General features: G+C 49.7%; 7 non-coding genes across 7 annotated transcripts; all 7 read left to right on the top strand.

Annotated features, from left to right (window-relative positions):
- Positions 1 to 322: 322 nt before the first annotated feature.
- On the top strand, positions 323 to 397 carry Trnas-uga. The gene has a single exon. It is a non-coding gene; the product is annotated as a tRNA-Ser (tRNA).
- A 2,333-nt stretch (positions 398 to 2,730) lies between these two features.
- On the top strand, positions 2,731 to 2,805 carry Trnas-cga. The gene has a single exon. It is a non-coding gene; the product is annotated as a tRNA-Ser (tRNA).
- Positions 2,806 to 6,642: 3,837 nt separating this feature from the next.
- Positions 6,643 to 6,717, top strand: Trnas-uga. The gene has a single exon. It is a non-coding gene; the product is annotated as a tRNA-Ser (tRNA).
- An 829-nt stretch (positions 6,718 to 7,546) lies between these two features.
- Positions 7,547 to 7,623, top strand: Trnas-cga. The gene has a single exon. It is a non-coding gene; the product is annotated as a tRNA-Ser (tRNA).
- Positions 7,624 to 14,339: 6,716 nt separating this feature from the next.
- Trnas-cga lies at positions 14,340 to 14,414 on the top strand. The gene has a single exon. It is a non-coding gene; the product is annotated as a tRNA-Ser (tRNA).
- Positions 14,415 to 15,844: 1,430 nt separating this feature from the next.
- Trnas-cga lies at positions 15,845 to 15,919 on the top strand. Its single transcript has one exon. It is a non-coding gene; the product is annotated as a tRNA-Ser (tRNA).
- A 2,633-nt stretch (positions 15,920 to 18,552) lies between these two features.
- Trnas-cga lies at positions 18,553 to 18,627 on the top strand. The gene has a single exon. It is a non-coding gene; the product is annotated as a tRNA-Ser (tRNA).
- Positions 18,628 to 22,826: the final 4,199 nt, after the last annotated feature.

The raw sequence follows: 22,826 nt of genomic DNA, 5'->3' as shown, positions 1-22,826 counted from the left end.
GTGAGTACCGGGCGTGAGTCGTGCTTCGGTAGCTCAGTTGGTAGAGCACTTGCCCGCAAAAGGCAACGGTCCCGAGTTCGAGTCTTGGTCGGGCACACAGTTTTAATCTGCCAGGAAGTTTCATATCAGCGCACACTCCGCTGCAGAGTGAAAATCTCATTCTGGAAACATCCCCCAGGCTGTGGCTAAGCCATGTCTCCGCAATATCCTTTCTTTCAGGAGTGCTAGTTCTGCAAGGTTCGCAGGAGAGCTTCTGTAAAGTTTGGAAGGTAGGAGACGAGGTACTGGCAGAAGTAAAGCTGTGAGTACTGGGCGTGATCCGTGCTTCGGTAGCTCAGTTGGTAGAGCACTTGCCCGTGAAAGGCAAAGGTCCCGAGTTCGAGTCTCGGTCGGGCACACAGTTTTAATGTGCCAGGAAGTTTCATATCAGCGCACACTCCGCTGCAGAGTGAAAATCTCATTCTGGAAACATCCCCCAGGCTGTGGCTAAGCCATGTCTCCGCAATATCCTTTCTTTCAGGAGTGCTAGTTCTGCAAGGTTCGCAGGAGAGCTTCTGTAATGTTTGGAAGGTAGGAGACGAGGTACTGGCAGAAGTAAAGCTGTGAGTACCGGGCGTGAGTCGTGCTTAGGTAGCTCAGTTGGTAGAGCACTTGCCCGCGAAAGGCAAAGGTCCCGAGTTCGAGTCTCGGTCGGGCACACAGTTTTAATCTGCCAGGAAGTTTCATATCAGCGCACACTCCGCTGCAGAGTGAAAATCTCATTCTGGAAACATCCCCCAGGCTGTGGCTAAGCCATGTCTCCGCAATATCCTTTCTTTCAGGAGTGCTAGTTCTGCAAGGTTCGCAGGAGAGCTTCTGTAAAGTTTGGAAGGTAGGAGACGAGGTACTGGCAGAAGTAAAGCTGTGAGTACCGGGCGTGAGTCGTGCTTCGGTAGCTCAATTGGTAGAGCACTTGCCCGCGAAAGGCAAAGGTCCCGAGTTCGAGTCTCGGTCGGGCACACAGTTTTAATCTGCCAGGAAGTTTCATATCAGCGCACACTCCGCTGCAGAGTGAAAATCTCATTCTGGAAACATCCCCCAGGCTGTGGCTAAGCCATGTCTCCGCAATATCCTTTCTTTCAGGAGTGCTAGTTCTGCAAGGTTCGCAGGAGAGCTTCTGTAAAGTTTGGAAGGTAGGAGACGAGGTACTGGCAGAAGTAAAGCTGTGAGTACCGGGCGTGAGTCGTGCTTCGGTAGCTCAGTTGGTAGAGCACTTGCCCGCGAAAGGCAAAGGTCCCGAGTTCGAGTCTCGGTCGGGCACACAGTTTTAATCTGCCAGGAAGTTTCATATCAGCGCACACTCCGCTGCAGAGTGAAAATCTCATTCTGGAAACATCCCCCAGGCTGTGGCTAAGCCATGTCTCCGCAATATCCTTTCTTTCAGGAGTGCTAGTTCTGCAAGGTTCGCAGGAGAGCTTCTGTAAAGTTTGCAAGGTAGGAGACGAGGTACTGGCAGAAGTAAAGCTGTGAGTACCGGGCGTGAGTCGTGCTTCGGTAGCTCAGTTGGTAGAGCACTTGCCCGCGAAAGGCAAAGGTCCCGAGTTCGAGTCTCGGTCGGGCACACAGTTTTAATCTGCCAGGAAGTTTCATATCAGCGCACACTCCACTGCAGAGTGAAAATCTCATTCTGGAAACATCCCCCAGGCTGTGGCTAAGCCATGTCTCCGCAATATCCTTTCTTTCAGGAGTGCTAGTTCTGCAAGGTTCGCAGGAGACCTTCTGTAAAGTTTGGAAGGTAGGAGACGAGGTACTGGCAGAAGTAAAGCTGTGAGTACCGGGCGTGAGTCGTGCTTTGGTAGCTCAGTTGGTAGAGCACTTGCCCGCGACAGGCAACGGTCCCGAGTTCGAGTCTCGGTCGGGCACACAGTTTTAACCTGCCAGGAAGTTTCATATCAGCGCACACTCCGCTGCAGAGTGAAAATCTCATTCTGGAAACATCCCCCAGGCTGTGGCTAAGCCATGTCTCCGCAATATCCTTTCTTTCAGGAGTGCTAGTTCTGCGAGGTTCGCAGGAGAGCTTCTGTAAAGTTTGGAAGGTAGGAGACGAGGTACTGGCAGAAGTAAAGCTGTGAGTACCGGGCGTGAGTCGTGCTTCGGTAGCTCAGTTGGTAGAGCACTTGCCTGCGAAAGGCAAAGGTCCCGAGTTCGGGTCTCGGTCGGGCACACAGTTTTAATCTGCCAGGAAGTTTCATATCAGCGCACACTCCGCTGCAGAGTGAAAATCTCATTCTGGAAACATCCCCCAGGCTGTGGCTAAGGCATGTCTCCGCAATATCCTTTCTTTCAGGAGTGCTAGTTCTGCAAGGTTTGCAGGAGAGCTTCTGTAATGTTTGGAAGGTAGGAGACGAGGTACTGGCAGAAGTAAAGCTGTGAGTACCGGGCGTGAGTCGTGCTTCGGTAGCTCAGTTGGTAGAGCACTTGCCCGCGAAAGGCAAAGGTCCCGAGTTCGAGTCTCGGTCGGGCACACAGTTTTAATCTGCCAGGAAGTTTCATATCAGCGCACACTCCGCTGCAGAGTGAAAATCTCATTCTGGAAACATGCCCCAGGCTGTGGCTAAGCCATGTCTCCGCAATATCCTTTCTTTCAGGAGTGCTAGTTCTGCAAGGTTCACAGGAGAGCTTCTGTAAAGTTTGGAAGGTAAGAGACGAGGTACTGGCAGAAGTAAAGCTGTGAGTACCGGGAGTGAGTCGTGCTTCGGTAGCTCAGTTGGTAGAGCACTTGCCCGCGAAAGGCAAAGGTCCCGAGTTCGAGTCTCGGTCGAGCACACAGTTTTAATCTGCCAGGAAGTTTCATAACAGCGCACACTCCGCTGCAGAGTGAAAATCTCATTCTGGAAACATCCCCCAGGCTGTGGCTAAGCCATGTCTCCGCAATATCCTTTCTTTCAGGAGTGCTAGTTCTGCAAGGTTCGGAGGAGAGCTTCTGTAAAGTTTGGAAGGTAGGAGACGAGGTACTGGCAGAAGTAAAGCTGTGAGTACCGGGCGTGAGTCGTGCTTCGGTAGCTCAGTTGGTAGAGCACTTGCCCGCGACAGGCAAAGGTCCCGAGTTCGAGTCTCGGTCGGGCACACAGTTTTAATCTGCCAGGAAGTTTCATATCAGCGCACACTCCGCTGCAGAGTGAAAATCTCATTCTGGAAACATCCCCCAGGCTGTGGCTAAGCCATGTCTCCGCAATATCCTTTCTTTCAGGAGTGCTAGTTCTGCAAGGTTCGCAGGAGAGCTTCTGTAAAGTTTGGAAGGTAGGAGACGAGGTACTGGCAGAAGTAAAGCTGTGAGTACCGGGCGTGAGTCGTGCTTCGGTAGCTCAGTTGGTAGAGCACTTGCCCGCGAAAGGCAAAGGTCCCGAGTTCGAGTCTCGGTCGGGCACACAGTTTTAATCTGCCAGGAAGTTTCATATCAGCGCACACTCCGCTGCAGAGTGAAAATCTCATTCTGGAAACATCCCCCAGGCTGTGGCTAAGCCACGTCTCCGCAATATCCTTTCTTTCAGGAGTGCTAGTTCTGCAAGGTTCGCAGGAGAGCTTCTGTAAAGTTTGGAAGGTAGGAGACGAGGTACTGGCAGAAGTAAAGCTGTGAGTACCGGGCGTGAGTCGTGCTTCGGTAGCTCAGTTGGTAGAGCACTTGCCCGCGAAAGTCAAAGGTCCCGAGTTCGAGTCTCGGTCGGGCACACAGTTTTAATCTGCCAGGAAGTTTCATATCAGCGCACACTCCGCTGCAGAGTGAAAATCTCTTTCTGGAAACATCCCCCAGGCTGTGGCTAAGCCATGTCTCCGCAATATCCTTTCTTTCAGGAGTGCTAGTTCTGCAAGGTTCGCAGGAGAGCTTCTGTAAAGTTTGGAAGGTAGGAGACGAGGTACTGGCAGAAGTAAAGCTGTGAGTACCGGGCGTGAGTCGTGCTTCGGTAGCTCAGTTGGTAGAGCACTTGCCCGCGAAAGGCAAAGGTCTCGAGTTCGAGTCTCGGTCGGGCACACAGTTTTAATCTGCCAGGAAGTTTCATATCAGCGCACACTCCGCTGCAGAGTGAAAATCTCATTCTGGAAACATCCCCCAGGCTGTGGCTAAGCCATGTCTCCGCAATATCCTTTCTTTCAGGAGTGCTAGTTCTGCAAGGTTCGCAGGAGAGCTTCTGTAAAGTTGGAAGGTAGGAGACGAGGTACTGGCAGAAGTAAAGCTGTGAGTACCGGGCGTGAGTCGTGCTTCGGTAGCTCAGTTGGTAGAGCACTTGCCCGCGAAAGGCAAAGGTCCCGATTTCGAGTCTCGGTCGGGCACACAGTTTTAATCTGCCAGGAAGTTTCATATCAGCGCACACTCCACTGCAGAGTGAAAATCTCATTCTGGAAACTTCCCCCAGGCTGTGGCTAAGCCATGTCTCCGCAATATCCTTTCTTTCAGGAGTGCTAGTTCTGCAAGGTTCGCAGGAGAGCTTCTGTAAAGTTTGGAAGGTAGGAGACGAGGTACTGGCAGAAGTAAAGCTGTGAGTACCGGGCGTGAGTCGTGCTTCGGTAGCTCAGTTGGTAGAGCACTTGCCCGCGACAGGCAAAGGTCCCGAGTTCGAGTCTCGGTCGGGCACACAGTTTTAATCTGCCAGGAAGTTTCATATCAGCGCACACTCCGCTGCAGAGTGAAAATCTCATTCTGGAAACATCCCCCAGGCTGTGGCTAAGCCATGTCTCCGCAATATCCTTTCTTTCAGGAGTGCTAGTTCTGCAAGGTTCGCAGGAGAGCTTCTGTAAAGTTTGGAAGGTAGGAGACGAGGTACTGGCAGAAGTAAAGCTGTGAGTACCGGGCGTGAGTCGTGCTTCGGTAGCTCAGTTGGTAGAGCACTTGCCCGCGAAAGGCAAAGGTCCCGAGTTCGAGTCTCGGTCGGGCACACAGTTTTAATCTGCCAGGAAGTTTCATATCAGCGCACACTCCGCTGCAGAGTGAAAATCTCATTCTGGAAACATCCCCCAGGCTGTGGCTAAGCCATGTCTCCGCAATATCCTTTCTTTCAGGAGTGCTAGTTCTGCAAGGTTCGCAGGAGAGCTTCTGTAAAGTTTGGAAGGTAGGAGACGAGGTACTGGCAGAAGTAAAGCTGTGAGTACCGGGCGTGAGTCGTGCTTCGGTAGCTCAGTTGGTAGAGCACTTGCCCGCGAAAGGCAAAGGTCCCGAGTTCGAGTCTCGGTCGGGCACACAGTTTTAATCTGCCAAGAAGTTTCATATCAGCGCACACTCCGCTGCAGAGTGAAAATCTCATTCTGGAAACATGCCCCAGGCTGTGGCTAAGCCATGTCTCCGCAATATCCTTTCTTTCAGGAGTGCTAGTTCTGCAAGGTTCGCAGGAGAGCTTCTGTAAAGTTTGGAAGGTAGGAGACGAGGTACTGGCAGAAGTAAAGCTGTGAGTACCGGGCGTGAGTCGTGCTTCGGTAGCTCAGTTGGTAGAGCACTTGCCCGCGAAAGGCAAAGGTCCCGAGTTCGAGTCTCGGTCGGGCACACAATTTTAATCTGCCAGGAAGTTTCATATCAGCGCACAATCCGCTGCAGAGTGAAAATCTCATTCTGGAAACATCCCCCAGGCTGTGGCTAAGCCATGTCTCCGCAATATCCTTTCTTTCAGGAGTGCTAGTTCTGCGAGGTTCGCAGGAGAGCTTCTGTAAAGTTTGGAAGGTAGGAGACGAGGTACTGGCAGAAGTAAAGCTGTGAGTACCGGGCGTGAGTCGTGCTTCGGTAGCTCAGTTGGTAGAGCACTTGCCCGCGAAAGGCAAAGGTCCCGAGTTCGAGTCTCGGTCGGGCACACAGTTTTAATCTGCCAGGAAGTTTCATATCAGCGCACACTCCGCTGCAGAGTGAAAATCTCATTCTGGAAACATCCCCCAGGCTGTGGCTAAGCCATGTCTCCGCAATATCCTTTCTTTCAGGAGTGCTAGTTCTGCAAGTTTCGCAGGAGAGCTTCTGTAAAGTTTGGAAGGTAGGAGACGAGGTACTGGCAGAAGTAAAGCTGTGAGTACCGGGCGTGAGTCGTGCTTCGGTAGCTCAGTTGGTAGAGCACTTGCCCGCGAAAGGCAAAGGTCCCGAGTTCGAGTCTCTGTCGGGCACACAGTTTTAATCTGCCAGGAAGTTTCATATCAGCGCACACTCCGCTGCAGAGTTAAAATCTCATTCTGGAAACATCCCCCAGGCTGTGGCTAAGCCATGTCTCCGCAATATCCTTTCTTTCAGGAGTGCTAGTTCTGCAAGGTTCGCAGGAGAGCTTCTGTAAAGTTTGGAAGGTAGGAGACGAGGTACTGGCAGAAGTAAAGCTGTGAGTACCGGGCGTGAGTCGTGCTTCGGTAGCTCAGTTGGTAGAGCACTTGCCCGCAAAAGGCAACGGTCCCGAGTTCGAGTCTTGGTCGGGCACACAGTTTTAATCTGCCAGGAAGTTTCATATCAGCGCACACTCCGCTGCAGAGTGAAAATCTCATTCTGGAAACATCCCCCAGGCTGTGGCTAAGCCATGTCTCCGCAATATCCTTTCTTTCAGGAGTGCTAGTTCTGCAAGGTTCGCAGGAGAGCTTCTGTAAAGTTTGGAAGGTAGGAGACGAGGTACTGGCAGAAGTAAAGCTGTGAGTACTGGGCGTGAGCCGTGCTTCGGTAGCTCAGTTGGTAGAGCACTTGCCCGTGAAAGGCAAAGGTCCCGAGTTCGAGTCTCGGTCGGGCACACAGTTTTAATGTGCCAGGAAGTTTCATATCAGCGCACACTCCGCTGCAGAGTGAAAATCTCATTCTGGAAACATCCCCCAGGCTGTGGCTAAGCCATGTCTCCGCAATATCCTTTCTTTCAGGAGTGCTAGTTCTGCAAGGTTCGCAGGAGACCTTCTGTAATGTTTGGAAGGTAGGAGACGAGGTACTGGCAGAAGTAAAGCTGTGAGTACCGGGCGTGAGTCGTGCTTAGGTAGCTCAGTTGGTAGAGCACTTGCCCGCGAAAGGCAAAGGTCCCGAGTTCGAGTCTCGGTCGGGCACACAGTTTTAATCTGCCAGGAAGTTTCATATCAGCGCACACTCCGCTGCAGAGTGAAAATCTCATTCTGGAAACATCCCCCAGGCTGTGGCTAAGCCATGTCTCCGCAATATCCTTTCTTTCAGGAGTGCTAGTTCTGCAAGGTTCGCAGGAGAGCTTCTGTAAAGTTTGGAAGGTAGGAGACGAGGTACTGGCAGAAGTAAAGCTGTGAGTACCGGGCGTGAGTCGTGCTTCGGTAGCTCAATTGGTAGAGCACTTGCCCGCGAAAGGCAAAGGTCCCGATTTCGAGTCTCGGTCGGGCACACAGTTTTAATCTGCCAGGAAGTTTCATATCAGCGCACACTCCGCTGCAGAGTGAAAATCTCATTCTGGAAACATCCCCCAGGCTGTGGCTAAGCCATGTCTCCGCAATATCCTTTCTTTCAGGAGTGCTAGTTCTGCAAGGTTCGCAGGAGAGCTTCTGTAAAGTTTGGAAGGTAGGAGACGAGGTACTGGCAGAAGTAAAGCTGTGAGTACCGGGCGTGAGTCGTGCTTCGGTAGCTCAGTTGGTAGAGCACTTGCCCGCGAAAGGCAAAGGTCCCGAGTTCGAGTCTCGGTCGGGCACGCAGTTTTAATCTGCCAGGAAGTTTCATATCAGCGCACACTCCGCTGCAGAGTGAAAATCTCATTCTGGAAACATCCCCCAGGCTGTGGCTAAGCCATGTCTCCGCAATATCCTTTCTTTCAGGAGTGCTAGTTCTGCAAGGTTCGCAGGAGAGCTTCTGTAAAGTTTGCAAGGTAGGAGACGAGGTACTGGCAGAAGTAAAGCTGTGAGTACCGGGCGTGAGTCGTGCTTCGGTAGCTCAGTTGGTAGAGCACTTGCCCGCGAAAGGCAAAGGTCCCGAGTTCGAGTCTCGGTCGGGCACACAGTTTTAATCTGCCAGGAAGTTTCATATCAGCGCACACTCCACTGCAGAGTGAAAATCTCATTCTGGAAACATCCCCCAGGCTGTGGCTAAGCCATGTCTCCGCAATATCCTTTCTTTCAGGAGTGCTAGTTCTGCAAGGTTCGCAGGAGAGCTTCTGTAAAGTTTGGAAGGTAGGAGACGAGGTACTGGCAGAAGTAAAGCTGTGAGTACCGGGCGTGAGTCGTGCTTTGGTAGCTCAGTTGGTAGAGCACTTGCCCGCGACAGGCAACGGTCCCGAGTTCGAGTCTCGGTCGGGCACACAGTTTTAACCTGCCAGGAAGTTTCATATCAGCGCACACTCCGCTGCAGAGTGAAAATCTCATTCTGGAAACATCCCCCAGGCTGTGGCTAAGCCATGTCTCCGCAATATCCTTTCTTTCAGGAGTGCTAGTTCTGCGAGGTTCGCAGGAGAGCTTCTGTAAAGTTTGGAAGGTAGGAGACGAGGTACTGGCAGAAGTAAAGCTGTGAGTACCGGGCGTGAGTCGTGCTTCGGTAGCTCAGTTGGTAGAGCACTTGCCTGCGAAAGGCAAAGGTCCCGAGTTCGGGTCTCGGTCGGGCACACAGTTTTAATCTGCCAGGAAGTTTCATATCAGCGCACACTCCGCTGCAGAGTGAAAATCTCATTCTGGAAACATCCCCCAGGCTGTGGCTAAGGCATGTCTCCGCAATATCCTTTCTTTCAGGAGTGCTAGTTCTGCAAGGTTTGCAGGAGAGCTTCTGTAATGTTTGGAAGGTAGGAGACGAGGTACTGGCAGAAGTAAAGCTGTGAGTACCGGGCGTGAGTCGTGCTTCGGTAGCTCAGTTGGCAGTCTCGCCGCGTCAGCCGTGCTGTGCGGACGTGTGCTGAGTTTCGTGCGCCGCGGTCTGCTGTGCTTTGGCGTGGTAAGTCGCAGTGCGTCTTGCATCGTTGCAGAACTTCTACGCATATTGAAATTTGAAATATGAATCCGTGATGGCCCACTTGAACAGACAAGATACTTTGAAATTCTCGTTTGATCGTAATTACGCCCGACCTAAACTACACGAAATCGAAGATTGGTTGGAATACGAAGTGAAAGTTGATTCAGAGGATGTCATTGGAATGCATCTTTCGATAGTGAGCAGCGTTGTATTTGTGAAATTGAGGAATGCTAACTTATGTGACAAAATAGTTGAGTCTTGCGGAGGAAGTATGAAATTTAAGCATTGTGATGGAAACGTAGGCGAAGTCACCGTAACACATGCAGGGTTTGGAATACGAACTATCAGGATATTCGAACTACCATTCGAAGTACCGGCGGAACAAATAAACGCAGTGATAGCGCCGTACGGTAAAGTTCTCAGCAATGTTGCCGAACGGTGGTCCAACGCGCGCAAATTCCAAGTTCTCAACGGAGTGAGGCAATTAAAGGTCGATTTGCACAAACATGTACCGTCATACATCAGCGTCTGTGGATACCGAGGTATCGTTATATACGACGGCCAGCCGAGGACGTGCGCGGCGTGCAACTCTCCCGGCCACGTCCGCGCGGAGTGTTTACAGCGGCGAGTGGCGCAGCTGCCGGCTGGCGAGGCGCCGCGACCGCCGGCTATGACTGCGCTGCCAGCGACTTACGCTACGGCTGCCCGCGGCCAAGTCTTGACCCCAAGCCCTGATGTGAATTCGGAGAACCATCCCACCCGAATAGAAGCCCAGATTGCCACCACTGACACAACAGAAGCTAGACCACCCGAACCTAAGGAAATCGTGACAGCTGTAACGGTTTCAACACAACAGCCACCGAAAGATATTGGGAGCCACAGCAAATTATCCGATTCCTCCGCTGTTGAGAATGACATGCAAGAACCATCCCGGAATGAGCAACCTCATAGTGAACCGATTTCTCTATTGACACCATCATCCACCAAGAGCACGGTCGACAATTTAGCTCGAAACACCACCCGCTTAGAAGATTCGAAGAATGCTGAGGAAGACAACATCAGACAGCAGCCGGTGAAACCTAAACGGCAAACACGAAAACAGAGCCCTGAAGAGATTCAAGAACTGGAGAAAAAACTCTCCCGTACCAAAAAAATTCTTAAAACAGATCGAAGCGGAAAGCAAGGCGTGGTAGACATCGGAAAACCAGACATCCCCAACCCGAATGAGGACGTACAGATGAACCTCGCCCCTCCAATTGAAGAACCAATGGACACTGTTGACCGCTGCGGAACTGATACGGGGACAGCATGGTCTGACGACACTGAATGCGCTTAGTTGGACTACCGAATGACGCAGGCGTATAAAATCGCCACGCTCAATGTAAACAGAATAGTTTCGGACGTAAAGTTACAATCTGTGAAGGACTACTTATATGCCGCCGACATTGACATAGCGATGTTACAAGAGGTAGTTACAACCAAAATAGCGGATGTGTACGGATATGAGGCGATCTTAAACATAGGCAATGAATGTGGAACAGGAATACTGTTCAAACACGGCATACCATGTACAGCAAAAGCAATACTTGAATCTGGACGAGGCATAACTGCACAAATATATGATCTGCTTCTTGTTAATATATATGCTCCCTCTGGATCCAGCGGAAAACGAGCAAGGGGCAACCTGTTCCGGGACGAAATTGTCCCATTAATAACGGATCCTCGGCTGCACATAATTTTGGGTGGAGATTTTAACTGCGTATTGCGTCCAGAAGATCAAATCCCGAACTTCAACTTTTGTGAGGAGCTGTTGCTGTTAATTAACGGGCTCGATATGATAGATGCTTGGTGCCACCTTCGCCCGCACACCCGAGGATACACGTACGTATCAAGTACTTCGGCAAGCAGACTAGACAGGCTGTATGTAACGAAAGGTTTTATCCATAATGTAACTGACTGTGAAATTTGGCCTCTTAACTTCTCGGATCACTGCGCATTTCATATAACCGCGAAGCATACTAAACAAAAAACATTCCTGGGAAGGGGCGTATGGCAGCTAAACGTGTCACTTTTGGAGGACGCAGTACTGAAACAGGAGGTCCATGCTACATGGCAGCGTTGTCTTCGGATGCAATCCAGATATCCTACACGCATCATGTGGTGGCTACAGTCTGCGAAACCGCAGATAAAAAAATGCATCGCACGATATGGTCGCATGAAAGCGTACTGGCGAAAACGCACCTTGGAGTATCACTTTCTTTGCCTCCGCGAACTATATGATGACCCCATGGGATTAGTAGCAAACAGCTCTAGAATAAAACGCACCAAAGCAAGAATAACGGCGTTGGTACGACAATCACTAGAGGGGAAAAAAGTTCGATCGCGTCCTCCGATTGAACTGACGCAGGAGAATACGTCCGTATATCACGTGATACGGGAAGCCAAGAGAGGTAAACAAAAGTTAATCCACACTCTCAGTGATGAACAGGGGAACGAATACGATCAACAAGTCACAGTTAAAAACTACGTGGTGCAACATTATACAGATTTTTACTCCGCATCGGCGACTGACGCGACGGCAAGTGAGCCGCTTTTATCCAACATTCAATCCACGGTCCATCCGACTGACAACGCCGACCTTGTAGCCCACATAACTGAGGAAGAAGTATGTGCCATAATCAAAGACTCGCCTACAAAGAAATCTGCTGGTTTAGATGGCCTACCCATAGAATTTTATGCTTGTTTTTGGCACATCATAGGACCGGAATTCACCAAAATATGCAATGAATTATTGGGAGACGTGCAGATGCCATCTCAGTTTACCGAAGGAATGATTGTACTGATCCCCAAAAAACCACGTAGCGCTACGCTGAAGGATTTTCGACCACTAACACTCCTCAATTCCGACTATAAAATCTTCACCCGACTCATAAACTGTAGACTGAAGACGGTACTGCCGAAAGTACTTGGCCCTTATCAAATGAGTGCTGTCCCAGGGAGATCAATGTCGAATGCATTATGTGAATATAGAGACATAATATATTTGTCGTGGCTATGCAAATGCAATGTTGGTCTCATGTTTTTAGACTTCGATAAGGCTTTTGACCGCATCAACCACCACTTTCTACTAACTGTAATGCAACGGATGGGATTCAGTGCTCATTTTATTCAGATCATACGCAAATGTATAGTCGGCACTTCCTCTCGAATCAAAATTAATGGTCAGCTAAGTTCACCAGTCCCGATCAAGCAATCAGTGAGACAAGGCTGCCCCCTTTCTATGGCACTATACGCAATCGCCGTAGAACCGTTACTGTTAAACCTGCATCACAGGTTACAAGGTCTACAGGTGTTGGGTACAAAAACCGTGTGTCACGCTTATGCTGATGACGTCAGTGTAGTAGTTAACACGCACTCAGAAATGGAAGTCGTTCAACAAATAATCCACGCTTACGCCACTTCTTCCGGAGCCAAACTCAATGAACAAAAATCGAAAATTTTACCTGTCGGACCCCATATGGAGACCATTCCAAGAACATGGCTACAAAGAACAGAGAAGACGAACCACTTAGGTATGATTCTAATGGCCAACCCAAGAGAGATGACAGTAGCCAACTGGGACCATAAACTGCATATATTCAGGGCTACTCTCCGTGAACACAAAACTAGAACGCTCAATCGGATACAGAGAGCTCTATTGATTAACAGCTATGCGCTAAGCAAAATATATCACATCGCAGCAGTGTTACCAGTACCCAAGGATACAGCGCAAAAGCTTTTAGCTGCAGCGTATTGGTTCATATGGAGCGGAAACATCTTTAAAGTCGCTATGCCAACCATAGTGTTAACCCGCGCCGCTGGTGGTTTGGGCGTCAAAGACATCAAGAATCAATGCACTGCCGTATATATAGACCGAATCCGCAAAATACTGCAGTCACCCCATCCGACAATTACGAAAACGTTATTCAACAGGTTAGCCCCAACGAGCAAAACGGCCCCAGTCGATGTTGGTCGCATCAGCGCTCAACTCGATCACGTCCGGACTTATTACCTGGAAATGAGCTATATTCAAGACACTTCACAGCTGCTTAACACCAGAAGGACCTATTACCACCTCACGAGACACCATAGGCAAAACCCAATTGAAGCGAAATATCCAGCGGTCAACTGGAGTAACGTCTGGAAAAACATTAACAATCCCATCCTCCACTCCAAAGTAGTGTCCACGTGGTATGACATTGTGAACGAGAAGGTCCCCACAGGTGAAAAGTTGCACAATATCAAAATGAAGCAGAGTCCGTACTGCGATCATTGCCATACTGTAGATACCTTGGCACACATTCTCATCTGCCGCGACCAATACCACATATGGAACTGGACTAGAAAAAAACTCGCAATAATTACTAGAACCACAGACTCTGCTATAACACTTAAAGATGTACTTCAACCAGACTGGCATATCTTTCCTGCAACAAAGCACAATAGCTATGTTTGGATTATCGGCCAGTTTGCATATTTTGCAGTTACGAATACACATGCGAGTATAGACGAGTACATACAGTATATAATGGAAGAGCACCACAACCTTAAAACGAGTCGGAAATACAAAGCTTTGTTTCAAAATTTCTTACTTCACACTTTGCCATAATGAAGCGGTAATTTTTTTTTTTTTTTTTTTTTTTTTTTTTTTTTTTTTTGGGTTGGTGCACAACACTACAGCGAGTTGATACTACTTGTGCTTCATTATAATTAAGTTGGCATTTATTTATTTATTTTTATAGTACAGCAGGTGAAAGTGCCTCAGGAAAACTAATTTTGCCAGAAGCCGTAACATAAAACACATCAGAAGTGCTTGATTGATTTCGTGTTCTTCTGTTTCAAGGGTATTGGACAGATTGTCACGGCAAGAAGATGTATTCAGTTCCTTTATATATTATTTAAAAAGAATAATGAAAAAATAAATAAAAAAGTAGGTTAAGTTAGGGTGAAAGTGGCGGTGGCAACAGAATTTTTTTTTTTTTTTTTTTTTTTTTTTTTTTTTTTTTTTTAGGTTAGATAGGAGTTTGGGGGTGATATGGATGATAGGGGCCAACGCCTGAAGTGGAAGAGGTCCAGGAAAAAAAAAAAAAAAAAAAAAAACGACGTCCGCCCCGAGCAGATGCAAAAAAAAAAAAAAAAAAAAAAAAAAAAGTTGGTAGAGCACTTGCCCGCGAAAGGCAAAGGTCCCGAGTTCGAGTCTCGGTCGGGCACACAGTTTTAATCTGCCAGGAAGTTTCATATCAGCGCACACTCCGCTGCAGAGTGAAAATCTCATTCTGGAAACATGCCCCAGGCTGTGGCTAAGCCATGTCTCCGCAATATCCTTTCTTTCAGGAGTGCTAGTTCTGCAAGGTTCACAGGAGAGCTTCTGTAAAGTTTGGAAGGTAAGAGACGAGGTACTGGCAGAAGTAAAGCTGTGAGTACCGGGAGTGAGTCGTGCTTCGGTAGCTCAGTTGGTAGAGCACTTGCCCGCGAAAGGCAAAGGTCCCGAGTTCGAGTCTCGGTCGAGCACACAGTTTTAATCTGCCAGGAAGTTTCATAACAGCGCACACTCCGCTGCAGAGTGAAAATCTCATTCTGGAAACATCCCCCAGGCTGTGGCTAAGCCATGTCTCCGCAATATCCTTTCTTTCAGGAGTGCTAGTTCTGCAAGGTTCGCAGGAGAGCTTCTGTAAAGTTTGGAAGGTAGGAGACGAGGTACTGGCAGAAGTAAAGCTGTGAGTACCGGGCGTGAGTCGTGCTTCGGTAGCTCAGTTGGTAGAGCACTTGCCCGCGAAAGGCAAAGGTCCCGAGTTCGAGTCTCGGTCGGGCACACAGTTTTAATCTGCCAGGAAGTTTCATATCAGCGCACACTCCGCTGCAGAGTGAAAATCTCATTCTGGAAACATCCCCCAGGCTGTGGCTAAGCCATGTCTCCGCAATATCCTTTCTTTCAGGAGTGCTAGTTCTGCAAGGTTCGCAGGAGAGCTTCTGTAAAGTTTGGAAGGTAGGAGACGAGGTACTGGCAGAAGTAAAGCTGTGAGTACCGGGCGTGAGTCGTGCTTTGGTAGCTCAGTTGGTAGAGCACTTGCCCGCGACAGGCAACGGTCCCGAGTTCGAGTCTCGGTCGGGCACACAGTTTTAACCTGCCAGGAAGTTTCATATCAGCGCACACTCCGCTGCAGAGTGAAAATCTCATTCTGGAAACATCCCCCAGGCTGTGGCTAAGCCATGTCTCCGCAATATCCTTTCTTTCAGGAGTGCTAGTTCTGCGAGGTTCGCAGGAGAGCTTCTGTAAAGTTTGGAAGGTAGGAGACGAGGTACTGGCAGAAGTAAAGCTGTGAGTACCGGGCGTGAGTCGTGCTTCGGTAGCTCAGTTGGTAGAGCACTTGCCTGCGAAAGGCAAAGGTCCCGAGTTCGGGTCTCGGTCGGGCACACAGTTTTAATCTGCCAGGAAGTTTCATATCAGCGCACACTCCGCTGCAGAGTGAAAATCTCATTCTGGAAACATCCCCCAGGCTGTGGCTAAGGCATGTCTCCGCAATATCCTTTCTTTCAGGAGTGCTAGTTCTGCAAGGTTTGCAGGAGAGCTTCTGTAATGTTTGGAAGGTAGGAGACGAGGTACTGGCAGAAGTAAAGCTGTGAGTACCGGGCGTGAGTCGTGCTTCGGTAGCTCAGTTGGTAGAGCACTTGCCCGCGAAAGGCAAAGGTCCCGAGTTCGAGTCTCGGTCGGGCACACAGTTTTAATCTGCCAGGAAGTTTCATATCAGCGCACACTCCGCTGCAGAGTGAAAATCTCATTCTGGAAACATGCCCCCGGCTGTGGCTAAGCCATGTCTCCGCAATATCCTTTCTTTCAGGAGTGCTAGTTCTGCAAGGTTCACAGGAGAGCTTCTGTAAAGTTTGGAAGGTAAGAGACGAGGTACTGGCAGAAGTAAAGCTGTGAGTACCGGGAGTGAGTCGTGCTTCGGTAGCTCAGTTGGTAGAGCACTTGCCCGCGAAAGGCAAAGGTCCCGAGTTCGAGTCTCGGTCGAGCACACAGTTTTAATCTGCCAGGAAGTTTCATAACAGCGCACACTCCGCTGCAGAGTGAAAATCTCATTCTGGAAACATCCCCCAGGCTGTGGCTAAGCCATGTCTCCGCAATATCCTTTCTTTCAGGAGTGCTAGTTCTGCAAGGTTCGCAGGAGAGCTTCTGTAAAGTTTGGAAGGTAGGAGACGAGGTACTGGCAGAAGTAAAGCTGTGAGTACCGGGCGTGAGTCGTGCTTCGGTAGCTCAGTTGGTAGAGCACTTGCCCGCGAAAGGCAAAGGTCCCGAGTTCGAGTCTCGGTCGGGCACACAGTTTTAATCTGCCAGGAAGTTTCATATCAGCGCACACTCCGCTGCAGAGTGAAAATCTCATTCTGGAAACATCCCCCAGGCTGTGGCTAAGCCATGTCTCCGCAATATCCTTTCTTTCAGGAGTGCTAGTTCTGCAAGGTTCGCAGGAGAGCTTCTGTAAAGTTTGGAAGGTAGGAGACGAGGTACTGGCAGAAGTAAAGCTGTGAGTACCGGGCGTGAGTCGTGCTTCGGTAGCTCAGTTGGTAGAGCACTTGCCCGCGAAAGGCAAAGGTCCCGAGTTCGAGTCTCGGTCGGGCACACAGTTTTAATCTGCCAGGAAGTTTCATATCAGCGCACACTCCGCTGCAGAGTGAAAATCTCATTCTGGAAACATCCCCCAGGCTGTGGCTAAGCCACGTCTCCGCAATATCCTTTCTTTCAGGAGTGCTAGTTCTGCAAGGTTCGCAGGAGAGCTTCTGTAAAGTTTGGAAGGTAGGAGACGAGGTACTGGCAGAAGTAAAGCTGTGAGTACCGGGCGTGAGTCGTGCTTCGGTAGCTCAGTTGGTAGAGCACTTGCCCGCGAAAGGCAAAGGTCCCGAGTTCGAGTCTCGGTCGGGCACACAGTTTTAATCTGCCAGGAAGTTTCATATCAGCGCACACTCCGCTGCAGAGTGAAAATCTCATTCTGGAAACATCCCCCAGGCTGTGGCTAAGCCATGTCTCCGCAATATCCTTTCTTTCAGGAGTGCTAGTTCTGCAAGGTTCGCAGGAGAGCTTCTGTAAAGTTGGAAGGTAGGAGACGAGGTACTGGCAGAAGTAAAGCTGTGAGTACCGGGCGTGAGTCGTGCTTCAGTAGCTCAGTTGGTAGAGCACTTGCCCGCGAAAGGCAAAGGTCCCGATTTCGAGTCTCGGTCGGGCACACAGTTTCAATCTGCCAGGAAGTTTCATATCAGCGCACACTCCACTGCAGAGTGAAAATCTCATTCTGGAAACATCCCCCAGGCTGTGGCTAAGCCATGTCTCCGCAATATCCTTTCTTTCAGGAGTGCTAGTTCTGCAAGGTTCGCAGGAGAGCTTCTGTAAAGTTTGGAAGGTAGGAGACGAGGTACTGGCAGAAGTAAAGCTGTGAGTACCGGGCGTGAGTCGTGCTTCGGTAGCTCAGTTGGTAGAGCACTTGCCCGCGACAGGCAAAGGTCCTGAGTTCGAGTCTCGGTCGGGCACACAGTTTTAATCTGCCAGGAAGTTTCATATCAGCGCACACTCCGCTGCAGAGTGAAAATCTCATTCTGGAAACATCCCCCAGGCTGTGGCTAAGCCATGTCTCCGCAATATCCTTTCTTTCAGGAGTGCTAGTTCTGCAAGGTTCGCAGGAGAGCTTCTGTAAAGTTTGGAAGGTAGGAGACGAGGTACTGGCAGAAGTAAAGCTGTGAGTACCGGGCGTGAGTCGTGCTTCGGTAGCTCAGTTGGTAGAGCACTTGCCCGCGACAGGCAAAGGTCCCGAGTTCGAGTCTCGGTCGGGCACACAGTTTTTATCTGCCAGGAAGTTTCATATCAGTGCACACTCCGCTGCAGAGTGAAAATCTCATTCTGGAAACATCCCCCAGGCTGTGGCTAAGCCATGTCTCCGCAATATCCTTTCTTTCAGGAGTGCTAGTTCTGCAAGGTTCGCAGGAGAGCTTCTGTAAAGTTTGGAAGGAAGGAGACGAGGTACTGGCAGAAGTAAAGCTGTGAGTACCGGGCGTGAGTCGTGCTTCGGTAGCTCAGTTGGTAGAGCACTTGCCCGCGAAAGGCAAAGGTCCCGAGTTCGAGTCTCAGTCGGGCACACAGTTTTAATCTGCCAGGAAGTTTCATATCAGCGTACACTCCGCTGCAGAGTGAAAATCTCTTTCTGGAAACATCCCCCAGGCTGTGGCTAAGCCATGTCTCCGCAATATCCTTTCTTTCAGGAGTGCTAGTTCTGCAAGGTTCGCAGGAGAGCTTCTGTAAAGTTTGGAAGGTAGGAGACGAGGTACTGGCAGAAGTAAAGCTGTGAGTACCGGGCGTGAGTCGTGCTTCGGTAGCTCAGTTGGTAGAGCACTTGCCCGCGAAAGGCAAAGGTCCCGAGTTCGAGTCTCGGTCGGGCACACAGTTTTAATCTGCCAGGAAGTTTCATATCAGCGCACACTCCGCTGCAGAGTGAAAATCTCTTTCTGGAAACATCCCCCAGGCTTTGGCTAAGTCATGTCTCCGCAATATCCTTTCTTTCAGGAGTGCTAGTTCTGCAAGGTTCGCAGGAGAGCTTCTGTAAAGTTTGGAAGGTAGGAGACGAGGTACTGGCAGAAGTAAAGCTGTGAGTACCGGGCGTGAGTCGTGCTTCGGTAGCTCAGTTGGTAGAGCACTTGCCCGCGAAAGGCAAAGGTCCCGAGTTCGAATCTCGGTCGGGCACACAGTTTTAATCTGCCAGGAAGTTTCATAACAGCGCACACTCCGCTGCAGAGTGATAATCTCATTCTGGAAACATCCCCCAGGCTGTGGCTAAGCCATGTCTCCGCAATATCCTTTCTTTCAGGAGTGCTAGTTCTGCAAGGTTCGCAGGAGAGCTTCTGTAAAGTTTGGAAGGTAGGAGACGAGGTACTGGCAGAAGTAAAGCTGTGAGTACCGGGCGTGAGTCGTGCTTCGGTAGCTCAGTTGGTAGAGCACTTGCCCGCGAAAGGCAAAGGTCCCGAGTTCGAGTCTCGGTCGGGCACACAGTTTTAATCTGCCAGGATGTTTCATATGTACAGACAGTTAATTCATCCCTGGACCTAAGAAGCTCCAATATTTTTGCCTGTTATGCACTCTGACAGTTGCAAGACATCGGTCCCGTGGATTCCAAGGCTTTCGAGAATGTTTTAATTTTATATTTGAAGTCTGATCACAAATATCAAAACAAATACTTTTTCGTACGATATAAGGAAGGAAGGAAGATTTCGTTTAATGTCCCCTCGCCATCGAGATCATTAGAGATGGAGCAGAAGCTCGGATTATGACAGGGCTGCGGAACGAAATCGGCCGTACCCTTTTGAACTAACCATCCCTGCATTTTCCTGGAGCGATTTAGGGAAATCGTGGAAAACCTACATCTAGATGGCCAGACGCAGATCGAACTGTCGTCCTCCAGAATGTGAGTACAGTGTGCTAATCACTGCGTCACCTTGCTCGCTCTTGCGACAGAATTAGAAATTAACAATTTCCTGTTTTTTCCCTCCTTTACTTACTCTTGCTTCTTGCTAGGTTTCATAATTCAACGTCAACGCGAAGCAAGCTATGGGTTTTAATGAATGAGTTTGTGAGTATCAAAATATGTGACATGCATGACCACGTCTTTTGATTGCATTTAGTTAGAAGCTTACATTTCTTGCACCACCAAGAGACTCCAGACATAAATTTCAACTTGCTGACAAAAATAGGTTTTAACAGACGGAGGGACAGACAGACGTTCGGATTATAGGTAACGAAATTTTTTTTCGTCTGATCTAAAGAGAAAGTAACCATTTCTAGATTTTTCCCTTTGCTAGTACTGTGAATCATCCTTCTTGCTCAGTTTCATAATTCTAGGTCAAAGTGAAATACCATATAGGATTTGACCGCAATGACTCAGAATGTTAATTTTGACCCGCCAGGGTAGCCGAGAGCACTAATGTGCTGCTTCCTGGACTCGGGTAGGCGCGCCGGCCTCGGATCGAATCCGCCCGCTGGATTAACAAGGGCCGGTATGCCGGCCAGCCTGGATGTGGTTTTTAGGCAGTTTTTCACATCCCGCTAGGTGAATACCGGGCTGGTCCCCAACTCCCGTCTCAGTTACATGACTCACAGACATTTGAAAACGTACACTTACACTTACACTAGATGCAGACAGCTGGGGTACAATACTTCCGTCGCGGGGGGGGGTGGGGGGGGGGTTCGGGGTGGCGTCAGGAAGGGCATCTGGCCACCCTCTGCAATTAGCACTTCCAAATCCGTACTAACAAAGCCCCGACAAAGAAAGAAAGAAAGAACTCAGAATGTTAATTTTGCTGCACTGGAAAGAAGCTGTAGACCTTACTATGTGACCTAAGTTTTGACTTGATACATCCACCATTCCCTGAGAAAAAGGGGTTTTAACGGATGAACAGACAGATAACAAATGGCAAAGAAATCTATGTTTTGTGTCACATAATTACAAATTAACACCTTTTGGATTTTTTCCTTTACTTGTGCTGTGAAGCCTTGCTTCTAGCCAAACTTGTCGTGTAGGTCAAAGGGAAGTACCCTATAGGTTTTGATGAGTGAGTTTGGGAGTAGCAAAATATGCGATAAATGGCCGTATCTTTTGACTGCATTGACGTAGAAGCTTCAATATTTTACACAGTCAAGCGACTGTAGCCTTTTTTTTTTCTTCTTTATTGTATTTCAGTTCCCCATCAGGGTGGACTGGCAGCAGCATAGGCGCTACTCTTCAGCCGAAAGACATAGAACAAAACAATAGAAGACATTTAAAAACAGCAAAGGAGAGAATAAGGTGAACATCGATATATAAAAGGGGGAACATCATGGAAGGCAATAGACAAAAAACGGGGTGACTGTAAAATTGAGATAAAAAACTGTTTAAAAGTAGCACACACAAAAAGACGCACACTGCGACGGTTAAAAGAACACAAGGCACAGTACGGCAGGAGCATAAAGGTAGCGACGGATGGCATAGCACATAACGTAACACTGATGGCGAACCTCAAGGCAGTACACAATTAAAATCACACCTCTAGACGCACACGAGAAACAGCACTAAACGCAACACTGATGTGGCACACTGATGATGATCAGTACAGAGGATCTGCCAGGCGCTAGGAGATGAGGGAGACCTGAAGAAGGGATGGAGGGGAAGAGATGGGGGAGGTGAGCAGGGGGGCGCGCGGAAGAGGGCCAGGTAGGGAGGGATGTGGGAAGGAGAGAGGCAAGTATGGGGTGCAGGGTCTCAGGGGAGGGGGGACGGAGGAAAATCCGCTCTGGGAGAAGGAGGAAAGAGGAAAAGGGGGCCCTGGGGAGGGGACTGTAGCCTTTTTTTTTTTTTTTTTTTACTTTATTGTCATTTTAATGCCTATACAATAAGCAGGCTGGCAGCAGCACACTACGCTGCTCTTCAGCCAAATGAGACAGAAGCACAAAAAAACAGGAGGAAAACAGATAAGTCACAAAATGGAGGGCGATAAAATAGGAGACACAGAGAGACAAACACGGAGCCGGTCACACTTGACGATAAAACACACTGCAAACTGTTGAGACGACGCACAGATACTGAAGAAGACGATGGCACTGGTGAACAACGGAGCGTGACGGGAAACACTGAACACGAAACATGACGGCACATACAAGACACTGATGGCGGCGATCTCCGGCGCGCGAAAGTCCACGTAGCGTGTGCGAGTCCGGGGACCTGCCAAGAGTGGAACAGGGGGGAGGTGGGGGGAGAGGGGAGAAAAGGATGCCAACGGCGGGGGAGACGGGGGCAAGAGGGAGAGGTACAGGGGAGGGGAGGCCCGGGGGAGAAGGGGAGAGAAAAGGAGGAGGGAGGGAAAAAGGGAGAGAAGGGAGGGAGGGTGCCCGGAGGAGCAAGCACGGGAGGAGGGCGGGAGGATCAAAGTTGGTAGGAGGGGTAGATGGAGGGGAGGAGGGCATCATCAGGTAGGGGGAGCTGGCGGAAGCCACCTTGGGAGAGGGTAAGGAGGGTGGAGAGATGGAGACCGGGTGGGACATGAGAGTACAGGCGCGGCAGCGGGCGGGGGTGGGAGAGGATCGGGGAGACGAGCGGGTGGGGAGGATCGAGTTTACGGGAGGTGTAGAGGATGCGTATCCTTTCGAGGAAGAGGAGGAGGTGAGGGAAGGAGATAAGATCATACAGGATCCGCGTGGGGGAGGGGAGACGGATGCGATAGGCAAGGCGGAGAGCATGGCGTTCAAGGATTTGGAGGGATTTATAAAAGGAAGGGGGGGCGGAGATCCAGGCGGGATGGGCGTAACAGAGGATAGGGCGGATGAGGGACTTATAGGTGTGGAGGATGGTGGAGGGGTCCAGACCCCACGTACGGCCGGAAAGGAGCTTGAGGAGACGGAGTCGGGAACGTGCCTTGGCTTGGATTGTCTGGAGATGGGGAGTCCAGGAGAGGCGACGGTCGAGGGTGACGCCAAGGTACTTAAGGGTGGGGGTGAGAGCGATAGGACGGCCATAAACGGTGAGATAGAAGACTGTAGCCGTTAGCATGTGACATAAATTTTAACTCGATCCTTCTACGCGTTCTGAGAAGAAGACTATTTAACAGTTGGACAAACACTTAGATACGTGGACAACAATTTCATCCTACAAGGGTTCCGTGTTTACTGATGGAGGAACGAAAGCCTAATGACATATAGGTCCTTCCACCTGGTAAGATATGGTCAAAAATATGTTTGTTTAAAGATAGTTCCGTGTAGTCAGCACATACACAACTTTCCCACTTGAGCGCGCTCCGCTAAGCACAACAGTGCAGGCGCAGCGCTCGTCTGTCTCCGCACTACGAGATGGCGCTGCTTTAGAGACAGACCAAATTCTGCTTCCACTGATCCGCGTATTAATATGTAACGCAGCCAATG

The sequence above is a fragment of the Schistocerca piceifrons genome, chromosome 6, assembly GCF_021461385.2.
Source record: "Schistocerca piceifrons isolate TAMUIC-IGC-003096 chromosome 6, iqSchPice1.1, whole genome shotgun sequence".
Taxonomy (NCBI): domain Eukaryota; kingdom Metazoa; phylum Arthropoda; class Insecta; order Orthoptera; family Acrididae; genus Schistocerca; species Schistocerca piceifrons.
Note: the sequence above shows the minus strand (reverse complement) of the source record. Positions and strands in the feature narration are given on the sequence as shown.